This window comes from Tursiops truncatus, chromosome 4, assembly GCF_011762595.2.
Source record: "Tursiops truncatus isolate mTurTru1 chromosome 4, mTurTru1.mat.Y, whole genome shotgun sequence".
In the NCBI taxonomy this organism is placed as follows: Eukaryota; Metazoa; Chordata; class Mammalia; order Artiodactyla; family Delphinidae; genus Tursiops; species Tursiops truncatus.
Window position 1 is genome coordinate 40,233,196 of NC_047037.1, and position 14,970 is coordinate 40,248,165.

Below are 14,970 nucleotides of genomic sequence, written 5' to 3' on the forward strand. Positions count from 1 at the left end.
CCTGTCATCAGGATCAGTAATTCTTTTCTCTGCCTGCTCAAACCTGCCTTTTGAATCCCTCTAGTGAATTTTTCATTTTGATTGTTGTACTTTTTAGCTACTGAATTTCTTTTTGGTTTCTTTTTAGGTTTTCTGTCTCTTTATCGATATTTCCATTTTATTCACACAGCCTTTTCTTGACTTTCTTCACATCTTCCTTTAGTTCTTTAAGCATCTTTAAGACAGTTGTTTTCAAGTCTTTATCTAGTATATCTTCCGTTAGGTTTCTTTCAGGTTCAGTTTCTATTGATTTGTTATTATTTTTTCCTTTAAATGGGCCGTATTTTCCTATTTCTTTGAATGCCTTGTGATTTTTGTTGTTTGTTGTTGTTGTTGAACACTGGACATCTGAACCTAATAATGTGGTAACTCAAATCAGATTCTCCCTTTTCCCAAGAGTTTGCTGTTTTTTGTTATTGTTTTGTTTGATAGTTGTAGGCTGTCTCTTTGCCAAGGATCATCAGGAGATATAAACGTAATGTCTTCTTAGGTCTTTTCTGAGCCTCTCCCTGGGCATGTGCAGTCACTTTCTAATTTTCCCTATGTTTTTTAATGCCCTAGTTCTTAATGTCTGGCTTCCAAAAGAGGAAAAAGTTAAAAATGAAGGGGGGAAAGGTTGCTAGCCCTTTAAATCCCCCCAAAGGTCACTTCTGCTGGAGGGGGAGTGGCTTACAAGAATGGGGAGAGATGCAACAACAATGGCTGCCCAACTTTTTGTCTGCACCTCTGTGATCTTAAGCAGCAATCAGCAATCAGTCCACAGATCCCCAATATTTGGAAGACAAGGTTCTTTTTTCTCACCCTAACTCCCACAAGCTGTGTGTAAGCTGTTTCAGGAACAGGTGTACAGCTGCCTGCCATGGGACTGGGGTGAGAGATGGGCAAGTGTTACTATGTTAAGAGCTGAAATTGATTCTACAAGTCTTCCTCTAGAAATTACAATCCTTCAACAGAGTCTGGAGTTCCAAAATAGTTATTATATCAGACAGATTCTGGTGGTGCAATTATTGTATAGGTGAAGAGCCCGATTCCTGGTGCTCCTACTCTGCCATTTTATCAGAATTCTCTCCTATTACTTGTATATCAGAAAAAAATATATGGAATTGAAGGGGAGCAGTTAAGTGTCTTTGATATAATATATGGTTAAGCAAAATACACAAGTTTGTATAAAATAATGTGAAAACTACCCATGTTTACAAATTGTCTTGGTATTTAAGTATTGCAGCATTTGGCATTACTAAATTCAGAAAAGGAAAGATAGGCACCATGTATAAATTTTCGTGAGATTTTTGAACTGACAGTAATGGATAAAAGAGAGGCTGCTTACCAAAAGCTAATGAGCTTTATTAAGAAACTTGTTGCTTAGAGTTTATAGGAAAGATGGATAATGAAAGGCTCTATCTTTCACTTTATAATGAAAGGATCTCTCGGGTATTATAAGATTGTTTTGTAGTGAATGAATGAAAGCCAGAGAGAAAGATAACTGGGTATTATGTGAATGGATTAGAATTTGTTTGGCTGTTGGTTATCTACCCCAACCCTCCTGGGTAGGGCGACAGTGGGGATAGTGGATGTGGCATACCATCCCGAATTCTAAAACAGTGTTTTCAGAGTGTGGTCCCCTGACTAGCTACATCAGCATCACCTGGAAATTGTTAGGAGACAAATTTAACTTGGGGAGGGTGTCTTCTTCGTTCAAGAAGTCCTCCAGGTGATTCTGATGCATGCTAAAATTTGAGGACCACTATTCTGTAGGAAGTGGTCCTTAACTTGAAATTTAATATCTGTAGTGTTCCTCTCCGTTCTTTGCTCTGTTTGAAAGTCTTTACTATATATGTATTATAGGAAGGGGATATTTTCTATCTTTTTACTCTGTCTGATTGATCAGAGGTTCAAAGGAATGTGAGGCATTAAACTTAAATAAATGTTTAAAGGCTATGAAGGTAGTGTCAGAAGTAGAATCAGGTCTTCTAGATTCAGAACTCTATCTGCAGGAACGATACATGCTCAGATTTTCTGGTCAACAAACTGACAAATTGTAAAAATTACTCATGGAAGACTTTTGTTGATGTTTTTGTTCTGTTTTCCTTTTAATTATCCAAAGGTAATTAATATTAATTATTTAAAACTGTTAATTAGTTAAAAATTGTCTTGTGGTTATTTTGCTCTTTTGTTTGTCACACCCCATTGCTATTTATTCTTAGTTCTAGGTACCCTGTACTGGCAAATAAAACCTTTTTGGGGGACCTTAGAATCAGACTAGGGAACCAAGGTCCTCTAGCAGTTACTTTTTACTGAGCCCTATCTTACCTTCAAAGGTAAGACAAATCAAGATAAGTGTTTAAGACATTTATTTGATTTCATCTTTATTTTCCTTTGAAGTCATATTTATTTTCCAGTAGCTGTGGTGAAGTGAAAGTCAACAACAGCAACAAAAATCAAGAACATGGCGTTTGAGGACAAAAATCCATTGAGATTTAGGGTAGCACAAGCTGTGGATAAAATATACTGAAATACAATGCTACTTGGAGCGAATAGTAAGAACAGTGGAAACTCAGAGTGTTCCAGAAATTGATATGAATGGAAAACTCATCAGCTAAAGCAATTTATCAGCCAAATGAATCCATTTTCTTATACAAACTGGATATATAGTACATACCATGTAAGAGCAGGGTTTTCTTAGGTTAATATCTATTAGAAGAACAGGCTTTAAAAAAAACTATTCATTTCAGTGTCACTAAGTTACATTTTTTGAATTTGAAGTAGTTCTGTGTTTTGGGATTAAATTTCTCTTTGATGGACAGAAGCTAACTAAAATAGACATGCTAATTATGGTTTTGAAAAATCATAATACCTTTTAAATAATGTGTTTTTAATTAACTCTCTTGTATGGCATGTAAATTCTTGTCCTCAACCTTTCTATTAGCAGAATTTTAATTCTAGGTATTTCACCTCTTTTTTCCTCTCCCTTTTAAAATATACCTTTTAAACTTAATAAAAGAAAAGTTGATAAGAGGGGTATGTGTGATTGTTATAGCAGAATAAAACCCCAGATAACCTTCTTTGACTTTTTCTCATACATGCAAATAATCTCAGTTTTAAACAGGTTTTCTACTTCCATTTAAGCACAGACCACTATCCATATTTTGGAAACCTATCCTAGACTATGAAGCCAGAATAGACATGATACCTTGCACAGGATTTGATTTGGAAAGCTTTGTGGATTGGCACAAGTAGCTAATGAAGCAAGGGTGTTGGTTTGATATCCTAGGAACCATTTGCTTCCTATTCTCCTGTTCTTTAGGTAAGGCCTGGGGCATCATTTTAACCAGACATTTAATACATTTTTATTCTAGTAACAACATCATCATCAGTAATAACATTTATTTAGAGTTTACAAGACACTGTAGTAGGTGATTTATATATATTATCTGGTTTGTCTTCATAGCAATCCTATTGCAAAAGGGATATTATTGTCCCCATTTTAGAAGGGGAAACAGAAGTTCAGAGAGGTTAGCAACCGTGCACACTGTCACAGTTAGAAAGTGACAGCACTGGGATTTGAACCCAGATTTATTGGACTTCAGAGCCCAAGCTCTTAAGCATTAGGCTATAACACTTCACAAGAGATTCATTATGTACTAGGAAAAAAAAAGAATTCAAAACATGATATATGGGAAATAAAGACATAATCCAGAGCTGAAAATTACCTTAGAGAGATTATTGTCTAGGATAATATACTTATGTTTCTAAAAAGAGAAAGCTGAGACCAAGAAAAGTCTTGGGACATGTTTCTGTTCACACAACTAGTGTAGGGTAGAACCAATCTAGAGCCCAGGTCTCTTGACTTTTAGAGAAGTGTTGTTTCCATCCCCTTGGTGTGTCTATCCTCTGTTGTAGGGTACTTAGTATAATCCTAGTGTAGAAGAGGGAAAGATGATAAGGGGAAGACTATGATCTATTGCATTGGGAAGGTGAGCTTGAGTCATTGGGCCAAATTCTTACTGACCTTATCTTTTAAAAATATCAGTGCTACATTGCTATCAGCTGCCATTATAACTAGATCTTTTCCACTGTGTTCAACTACAGTAGCTTATTGTCATGTGCACATGATATTATGGGAGTGGAGAGAGAGAGGGAGAAAGGGAGAGAAGGAAACAGAGGGAGGGAGAGGAGAGAGAGAGAGAGACTGAGATAGAGACAGGAGAGAGACAGACAGACATCATCTTTCACGTGATGTGAGACGTGACCCTGCTGTTCCTCAGTCATCTTGCTTTCCTAATGCCTCTTAAGTTGTGAGCCTCTTGCTGTGATGGGTGTGATTTTGGTGTTGAAAGATATGTGATTTTGTGCAGCATGCTGCAACTTCATCTCATTCACAGCAGAAAAATAAAGGTCTGTCCCAGTGCTGGAGGAAAGACTGGCTGAGTTAGACTCACAGAGATGTTACTCTCTGTATTTCCATGACCCTTTCTAAGGATCTTAAGGGTAATTTTGACTGTGTGATTTGCTAATCTAACTTCATATAAGGTTACTCTACTGAATTTCTTTTCTCATTTTCCTTCTAGTTCTAATATACAACAATGTCTTTCTGAATAAGTGTTCTCATTGTGACCCTACCACTCCAACTATAAAGAGCATGACCTGTCCATCAGTCATTCTCAATCTCATTACACTCCAAACTGAATCCTGTTCACCTTGGACCATTGTGTTCTTACAGGCTGACACTGATTCATTGATAAATGTGGAATATTGACCTTCCAGTCACTTGAGTGCCCATTTAATAGTTCCAAGAACTCTATTTTATTTTCCTAGTTTTTTTGTGACTCCTCCCCCTTCCCCCATCATTGAAATTAAGTTTACAAATCAGTAACTTATAGGATTACCTTCTTTTAATAGTCATACTCAAAACCACAGTCATATTTATAATTTATATACATTACAGATACTTTGTTTTAAACAATTATGACAAGTGGTCATCAAGAGACTTATGCATCTTCTTTTAGTATCCTAAGAGCAAGTCATCAAATCTACAGATTGGAATCTATGTAGCTTTTTTTATTATCTTTCATTCTTTCTCTTTCTTAGACCTGGTTCCCTTCAAGAACAGCTTTCTGTTCTTAATATTCTAGTATTGGTTAACCCTATTCCCATTGCTTTTTGATGGGAAAAACAGAACTAGAGAAAACATATTTTTAAATCTTCTTAATCTATCACATTATTTGTAAGACAATTTTCTCTTTATTTGAGTGCTTTACATTTTAATTTCTCATTTAAGCCTTTTAAAATCTTAGTTCTAGTTCTCCTTTATCAATCAGTTTTAGCCTCTCATTTCTCAGTGGGTTCCTATTGGGCTTCTATTCATTGAATAATCCCTAATTTTAGCTAGATTTCTTTCTGTTTCCTGCTGCTTCTTAATACTAATTTTAAGGAAAGACCATATGTTCTGATGTTTTAAAATTTTATATCCTTCCCTTGGCGCTATTAGTTTCTGCAGATTGTATGTCTATAGGGCTATCGATTAAAAAAACGAAAAAGAACTGACTTACATATCTGGTGATATATGTGTATTAGTATTGTGTTATTGTTGCATAACAAATTATCCTAGACGTTTACAACTTAACCATTTACAACGATTTATTTTCTCACAGTTTTGCTGGCTTAGGAATCCAGGCACCACTTACCTGGGTGCTTCTGATTCAAGATCTCTCATGTGGTTACAGTCAGAGTGTTGGCTGATGTTGAAGCCTCACCTGAAAGCTTGTCTGGGGGAGGATCCACTTCCAAGCTCACTTATGTGGTTGTTGGCAGAATTTAATTCCTTGTGGACTATTGTACTGAAGGCCTCAGTTACTCACTGCCTGTTGCCTGGAGGCTTCCCACAATTCCTTGCTGTATGGGCCTTCATAGAGCAGATTACAACATGGCACTGGCTTCTTTCAGAGCAAGCAAGCAAGAGAGCAAGACAGAGTACCCAAGATGGACATCATAGTGTTTTTATAACTCCAGAAGCATCACTTTTGCCATATTCTATTCGTTTGAAACAAGTCACTTGGTCCAGCCCACATTCAAGGGGAGGGATTATACAAGGGCATAAATACCAGGAGGTAGAGATTACTGGGGGCACTCTTTGGGGCCACATACGAGTCTATGTATGTTGGGAACATAACATAATACATAGTTGGATGCAACAAAAGCATAGCTTCCATAGAACAGAGATGGAAGACAGGTTTGAGATAATATCTTGGGTTATAACACTAGAACAGTAGCAGGGCTTTGTAAAAATATAAATAATGAGAAATAAGTAGTTTAGGATGAAAATTAAACTTTCTTATCAACATTAATTCCAGTCTACTTAGAAAAAAATCACATCAAAACTAAGAATAATTAAGCAATAATATTTAGGAGGTTATCGTATCATATATGATATATGTGATATATGAAGTTCTTATAACAGTGTTCTTATAACATAGTAGGTACTAAATACGAATGCTTTTATCTTGTCTGTCCTGTAAGGATTAATATCAATATAGAAAAGCTTATTTGACATTTAGTTTCATTTGATTAATTACAAAAGAATAGACTGAAGTAGTGATTTAGCCAGCGCAGCAGTGATCTGTAATATAGAACTAAGCTAGTTGGAACTTAACTTTTCTTTGGCAAGTTTTAATGTTCTCTGTTAACTTTATTAAGTGATAGAATTTAAGAAAATATCTCTTAATATTATTTAGCAAAAACTTTGAAGATACCAGTTTTAATATTTTTCCCCAAATCTTTTAAATTAATATAGTTGAGCTACAGGGAAGACGAATACTTTGAGAACATAATTCAAAACTTGAAGTTCAGCCAAAATAAACAGCTAAAGAAGCTTCGAGAAAAGGTGGACAAGGATGAGTATGTATATTCCAGTTTTCTAATATGTTCATTCAGAAGAGGGCCTTTGTTGGATTATCATAAAAAGGTTTTTTATGACATGAGGTGATCATAAAAATTTAAAAAGTATCTGCATGCTTTCTTCTTTTTCTCTCAAGTTTATAGTTTCATTTGTTCTGTGCTTCATTCTTCTGAATTGGTAGTGTAGTGTTTTTGCTCTTAGGTATGTGTGTATTATATTTTGTTTTACTGTATTTATTGCTAAGATGCAATTATCTTCATCATAAACTGTCTTGCCAAATTCCTTTCCAAGTATTGTCACTATGTTTAATGGAAGGATCATTTACAAAAGTGTGACAGAGTTAAGAGAAATCAAAAAGGGATGGTGAAGGACTTCTGGGCTAGCAACAGTGGGAAGCTCTTAATACCCCTAAGCCTTAAGGGGAAGAGGTATCGTGTTACGGGAAACCAGCAAGAGCTGAAGATATGAGAGGGGGACTGTTCAACAAGAGCAGGAACAGAGCCACTGCCAGTCTGTGGTCTGGCAGGGGGCTGTCCAAGGAGATAAATGTCTCAACCTACCTGTCCTCTCAACCTCTGATCTCCTACTTCCCATTAGTCAAACTCAGTGAGAGGCCAGGAGGCAGGGAGTCCAGTTGACACTGGCTGTACAGATCAGCATCTCAGGGCAGAGCACTGTAGAGGGTGGAGGATGATTCTGGAGGGGCAAAAGGAGAATATTCAGCAAAGAAGGAAACTCTTTTTATTTCTTTATATTGTCCTCGTTTGAAATATGAACCTATTTGAATGTATCCACTGTTTACCTTAAAAAGTTTTGACTTTTTGCTAGTCTTTATACTTGAATGACCCTTAATGGTTACAGTCAACTCAAGAAACTTGGCCTTAAATTTTCTTTTCTGAGTATTAGATCATGTTTATATTAGGGTCTATTTATGATGAAAGTCATGACCTAAGAATTGCTTTTACTGTGGACGTTTGACCTTAAAATGACTTACAAAGAAGAAGTATGGATCCTTGTTACTCTTGCTCTTATTGGAGCAATAAGAAATGGATGTCATGTTTATACAAACAAATAATTTTTGTTGGATAGTTGTTTATCAGTTTCTTTGTAAACTATTTGTAAGCTATTTTGTAAACACCCGTAAACTTGGGGAAGAAAGTCTGCTTGACAGAAGTTGAGGCTATATGTAATCCACTTGCCTTTTAAAAGGTACCTTACTTTCCTTTTTAAAAAGCATACCTTATATTTAAAAACCGTAATCATAACAGAGAATCAAAGAGGATTGATGAAATTTACTCACCAAATATTTATGGAGGCCTGCCTACGTAATGTGAATGCACGGAGATAAATAGTGTAGGAATATGATGATTACCAAGACAGAGTCCTTGCTCTCAAACAGTTCACCACCACCTAGGGCAGTTAAATGCATGAACAGTTAACTGTAGTGATGGGCAGAGTCCCATAAGTGCTCTGTTAGAGGTCTAGGTTCTCTGCTCTCCTTTACAAGAGTTCCGAGAGTGATCACAAAGGTGTTGGTATTTGAGCTGGGGCTTGAACAGTGAATATGGTGTTACAGTGAGGAGAGGGAATTCATTGTGGGCTCAGTGGATGGCATGAAAGAGGCACAAATGAATAAAAGTATAAATGTGAAAGTGGGTGAACCCTTATATGTACAAACAATGACAAGAGTAAAGGGTGCTCAGAAACATTTGATAAAAGATTAGTCCAGCAAGAGCGAATAAGGCTGGATTGTTAAGGTCCTTGTGTGCTTTGCTAAGAACTTTAAATTTACTAAATAGCCTCTAAGGACTTTTTTTTTTTTTTGAAAAGGGAGGTAAATAGTGGTAAAGTAAGGGATCAGCTGGAGATGTAAGAGAATGGTGCAGAAAGGCTGTTGGCAATAGTGTAAGAAGGAAGGATGAGGAGGGATTTGCATGTAGGCTATGGCATGGGAACCACAGATATGACACATCATAGGTGCTGATAATAGATGTGGCGAGGGCTTCTTAATTTTCATTTGAGATGATTGCTGTCACCTAACAGGCAATAGAGGGCAAAGACCTGGCCCTGGAAGGAAGTTAAGTTCAATTTTAGACTTCTTGAGTTTGAGATGTTGGAGCATTGGTCTCATATAGATATTCATCAGACCGATTGGAGTTAGGAGCTCAGGAGTTGCTTGGGCTCAGGATAGAAATCTGGGAACATCAGCTTGAAGGTGATTTTTTTAAACCATGAGAATAAATGAGTTCTCTCCCATGGAGAGAGTTCAGGGTGAAGAAATGGCTAAAGAGAGAACTGTTTAAAGAGAGGTTGGACCAAAGGCCATCAAGAAGACAGAGAAGGAGAAATTAAAGAGTTTGGAGGAAAATCAGAGAGCTGCAGTTGTCATAGAAGCCAAGGGGAGGGAGTGCTAGAAGTCAGCAATGCAACATTAAGAGCTTTGTTTATAGCAATTTGCAAATCAGCTCTTTTTTTCCCAGGAGCTCTAAATTCTGCCCATAGAGGTAGGTGGGGGGTTCTTCAGCACCTGCAGGAGTAACTGGTTCTCTGAAAACCATGAAGGGATCCCTGTAGCTGAGGTGGTGCTCTGGCCTAGTTAATACCCCTTAGTCCTGGGAAGAAAGAAGGGCGTGTGGCTGAAGAATCCATTTCTTGTCATGATAGGTCCCATCATGTCGTGTCAAATCTTGTCATGGAAATTAGCTATTTTCCCCTTCAAGCCACAAATAAAAGAAGAATCCGGCTGTTTTGTTAAAACCTTGAACATGTAGGAAGAACAATAAGGTTCTCTATTATGGATTCCCAATCTCAAAATCTAATCAAAACTTGGAACTTTCCAAGCTTCTTTCAGTTTAATTCCATGACTTTTCTATCTTTATTTTTTTTAAACTCAGTTGTTTCCTAAATCTAATTTAATTTTTTTATGTGTGTGTGTTTAGAAGTTTTCTTAACAACCGCGTGTGCTTAAGTGAGCTCTTATGATGTGTTCCTTTTGGTTTTCGTGCTTCTGTTTTTGTTTTTTCAAAGAAAATGAAATAACGTTATTTAATGTTGCATCTTGGTTGCAGGCTGCAGCAGGTAACCAGGATGATATACTCTATGGTGAGCCATTTCTTATGGTACTCAAAAGGCATTTTTTGAACTCAGGGATTCAGGAGCTGAAATTTGAACTTACTCTGTGAAGTGCTTCAACATTATGGTATTTTTATAGAGGTTGAAGGTTAAAGAGATTGACCAAACAGGATAGATTAGCATCCAATCATTTATAATGAGGAAAAAAAAATAGCTGTCATGTGTGATGGTTGAGTATCAGGGTTGTACATCTGTAGCTTCATGGACGACTAGGGTTTTTATTGGTATTTTCCTACCATGCCTGTACTGTTCTAATACAAATAACCTCACCCTTTCCCTCTCTCTTAGGTTTGGCAGAATGCAAGTAAGGGATCTGAATAAAGATTAATGTCATTGAGTGTGTTATTAGTAGGAGTATATCTCACTATTAGGGTGATGACATTTAGAGTAAGGTTGTATTGTATGTTTCCAATGGAGAGAGTTGGAGGGGTGGCCAGGCAGGACCCCAGCTCTCAACCCCAGCCATCTAGTACTACCGTCGGTTCTGCAGGGAGTTCTGCAGTGTTGCCCTTCCTAGCAAATGGACATTGTTCATTATTGGTGGACTTTGATCCCAAAGCCCTCTGTGGAAGGCCTACCTCTGATGGGTTGGCCTCTACCACTTGTGAGTACTCATTTTATCCGTCTCATCTATGACTTTGACTAAAAGAAGGCTCCCTGGGCTCCACTCCTTTCACTAGGTCCAATCCTCTACTTTTTATCCTAGGTTCTTGCCCTGTGGTATGGGAAAACAAACCCCAGGGAAGAGAAAGAAGAGTGCACTAGCATTACTTTCTAGTCTAAGCCTTCACAGGACAGGGGTCCTACCAAGCAAGAGGCAGCCTTATTACACATGGGAGGAGGCATTTCAAAGGCGGATCGGCAACCTCTATAGACTCTAACAGAAGAATCCAAAAGGGGCATGCAGAGTGGACCAAGAACTATGGTCTGTCCCACTTCCTAACATGCGGACCATTTGGCTTTAATCCCATCCCAGCACCCATTCTGCTGCTTGTGATGATGGAGGGGGTGTCTTGAACCCCTGAGGGTTGTTTGTATCTCTACATTCAGGAAGGAAAGCAGAGAAGCTGGTAGAAAAGACTTCTCAGTTTATGAGATTAATCTGTGTCAAATCAGGGGCAGTAGTGAGAAGGGATAGTTGTGATTTAAAAAGCTTGGGAAGACCTGGATAATGATGTGTGCAAAGCCATAAGATGTGTGGTTTTATTAAGGCTAGAATCACACACCCTGAAAATTGAGTGAAATTTAGAGATCACCTGGGGTATTTAGTCTTCAAGCCCCCTCCTGGGCCAAGGACAAACCTCACTTAAGCTTTTCCTAAAGTCGTGCTTCAGTCAGGCAAATTATTATGCAGGGTAGGATCTATTTGCCATTTCTGAGCAAAAACATGCCTCCTCACCTCTTACTTGTTAGGCAATAATCCTTTATAATTGTTGGTGTTGCATTTTCAAAGAGCTTTCTCTTATCTTAACTTTTAACCCTACCCATTAATCACAGAGGGAGAAATTGAGGCACTTAGAGCAAAGCCTTGTTCAGGATTGGTGCTCTTTATACCACCATGGAACTGCCTTCCGTTAACAGGATTCTGCACTAGGAGAGCAAACTCTTAAAAGTAGGGAAAAAGATACCAAGAGGCACTTGCCTGAGGGACTGTGAAGGCATTCCCTTTCCTCTACTAAGACCTGAAATTTCACCCATTCTACCAATTTACTTCTCTGAGTCTCCTGTGACCTTCCATAACAATGTGACTATCCATGCTGGAGAGTTATTTGCTCAGATTGAAGTGTGTCAGATAGAAATTGTTGAAGAAGTGTTAATTATAGCAGATTGTTTGATAGCTTGATGGACTAATTGATGCAACAGTTATTAAGAATTTGTGAACTTCAGGGCACTGCTCTAGGTACTGTGAGGGATAAAGTGTGAAATAATAAGTGATTCCTTCCCAAAAGATTTTATAATGTAGTACAGGACCCTCCGGTAGAGAGAGAGGGTGACTGGGAAACAGAATGGCTGTGGGAAATGAAGAATAGTGAAATAAATAACTCTGAGTTTCCTTTTGTAAAAGTTGGATTTGATAACCATTTTGAGATGTGTATTTGGCAGCATTATATGCTGTGATGGGGTAACTTGAATATGAGACAGGTTTTCAGGGGACAGATGAGATGTTTAGTGGGATGTCCTGTAGCTAAAATGTTCTGTGGATAACATATGAATATTCTATGCAAACTTATGAATTTTTCAAAATAGATGAGATATACCTGGGCTATGTTTAAGAGGAAGAAGATCAGAGGTTCAAATAAGAGTACACAGAGTTCTTGGCCTCTCAACAGCTAGTAGGGTTGTATTAATGAGTTTTGAAGGAGATAATGTACAAAAAGTGAAATGATGAGGTTGCAAAATAGATAAATTCTATATTCCAGGTAAGTGTAGGGACCTAGGCTATCTAGAAGTAGACGGAACCGTATTGTGAGAGGTTGAAGAAAATATGATTTCAGTAATATTTTTTAGTTTTGTTAGCATGAAACATTTTAAAATCAACTTTACTGAGGGGCAATTTACCTACAATAAAACAAACCCATTTTAAGTATATTTCATTGATTTTTGATAAATTTATATAGTTGTGTAATCACCACGACAATCAAGATATAGAACATTTCATCAGTCCATAAAGTTCCGTTGTGCCCCTTCTCAGTTATTTCCTACCTTGATTCTTGGCCCCAGGCAACTGCTGATACTTTCTGTCACTGTAGGTTAGATTTGCCTTTTCTAGAATTTCATCTGAATGGAGTTTACAGTGTGTACTCTTATGCCTGGCTTGTTTTTGCTCAGCATGTTTCTGAGATTCAGCCATGTTGTTCTGTATATTAGCAATTCATTCCTTTCCATTGCTGAGTAGTATGTATCCATTCAGCTGTTCATGGATAATTGGGTTGTTTCCAATGTTTGACTACCATTAATAAAGCTACTATGGACATTCATGTACAAATTTTTTTTTATTGAAGTTTAGTTGATTTACAGTATTGTGTTAGTTTCAGGTGTACAGCAAAGTGATTCGGTATATCTATATTCTTTTTTTTTTCAATTCTTTTCCATTGTTGTTTATTGTAAGATACTGAATATAACTCCCTGTGCTATTCAGTAAATCCTGTTGTTTATCTATGTTATATATGGTAGTATGTCTCTGTTAATCCCATACGCCCAATTTATCCCTCTCTCCCCATCCTCTGGTAACCATAAGTTTGTTTTCTGTGTCTGTGAGTCTGTTTCTATTTTGTAAATAAGTTCATTTGTCTATTTTTTAGATTCCACATATAAGTGATATCTTATTTGTCTTTCTCTGTCTAACCTACTTCACTTGTATGATAATCTCTAGGTCCACACATGTTGCTGCAAATGGCATTATCTCATTTTTTATGGCTGAGTAATACTCCATTATATATATATATATATATATATATATATATATATACACACACACACACACACACACATATATATATATATATATATATCACATCTTCTTTATCCATTCATCTGTTGACAGACACTTAGGTTGCTTACATGTACAAATGTTTGATCAGAAATATGTTTTCATTTTTCTTGGGTGAATACCTAGGAGTGGAATTGCTAGGTTGTATATTTAGTATATGTCTACTTTTATAGGAAACTGACAAACTGTTTTCCAAGATGGTTGTACCATTTTTCGTTCTAGCAGTGAATGAGAATTCAAGTTCCTCCACATCTTTGCCAGCCCTTGGCATGGTGATTTTTTAAAAATTTTACCCAGTCTAATAGGTGTGTAGTGGCATATCATTGTGGTTTTAATTTGTATTTCCCTGATGACTAATGATGTGCTTGTTGGCTATTTATATATATCTTTTGTGAAGTGCCCAAGTCTTCGGTCAGTTTTTTTTTTTTATTGTGTTATTTGCCTTCTTATTGAATTGTAATGGTTCTTTATATATTCTGGATATAAATTCTTTATTAGATACCATGAATACTGAAACTAATTTTTGGCTACTAGAAATTACTGAAAATCTTGCCACAGTAGTGGTTTCAGTGCATAATCGAAATAAAAATATTGGTCAAGATGCTAAAGTGTAGCACATTTGCTGTGCTGTAGCTCATTCGAGTATAATAGAAAAATATAGATTAAAAATACTTTTTGTCATCCTCAACTTTCATGATCTCAGATTTCAAACAAGATGCCTGCCTACGTGTCTCTTTTCAGTACATTCTGAAATCCACCTTTTTTTAAAAAGTATATTTTTTTAGACAGCTGCCAGTTGAGTTCTAATTTCACATTCCAGTTTTTTTTCTGGCAACACCTTTGAGAAACATATGCTTCCAACTTCAGCTACTGCTTTTTGCTCCATATGCTTCTTGTTCCATTTCTAGGTATCAGAAAGGCATTTGGGCTGGCTATGTGCATGATTAAGTTCATGGAGCTTATTGGAGGAATGAGGCCCTCCAAAAGGAGGGAAAAGAGAACTTGCCCACTACCAGTTTTTAAATAGTGACTTAGAAACATAATGCGCCATACCTCTTTCTGTCTGTGACTTTAATTTTTAAGCTATAGGGACACTTGCTCATCAGCTGTTTCTTGTACCATCTCTGTGCATGGGTCTAAGCTTAACTTAACGGTGGAGAACACAGACATAATTCCCAAGAGTACTTAGAGAACAGGTGCTAAGGACAAGGGAAGGAATTAGGATTCTTGAATGCTTCTAATGCCATTCATTTCTGTTCCTTCTGCAATTTATCATCATCTGCTCTCGTTGACTTAGAGGCTTACATGACAGTATTTGGTTCAGTGACATTGAGTAGGCATTCTGCAAATGCATTAGTGGGTCTCACAGTCCCACAGTTGCTGAAAGGTATTAAAGAAACCTCCCAGTCTACTG

The 14,970-nt window shown here is 37.1% G+C and overlaps 1 protein-coding gene across 2 annotated transcripts in view; it reads left to right on the forward strand.

Annotated features, from left to right (window-relative positions):
• Window positions 1-14,970, forward strand: part of PPM1L (protein phosphatase, Mg2+/Mn2+ dependent 1L) — a 334,733-nt gene that overhangs the window by 142,806 nt on the left and 176,957 nt on the right. Inside the window, exon 3 of one of the 2 annotated variants that reach the window (XM_073803863.1) lies at window positions 6,830-6,933. The exons of the other annotated variant lie outside the window; for it this stretch is intronic. The gene's annotated coding sequence lies outside the window, so the exon portion shown is untranslated. The remainder of the gene's footprint in view (window positions 1-6,829; window positions 6,934-14,970) is intronic. 2 annotated transcript variants of the gene reach the window in all.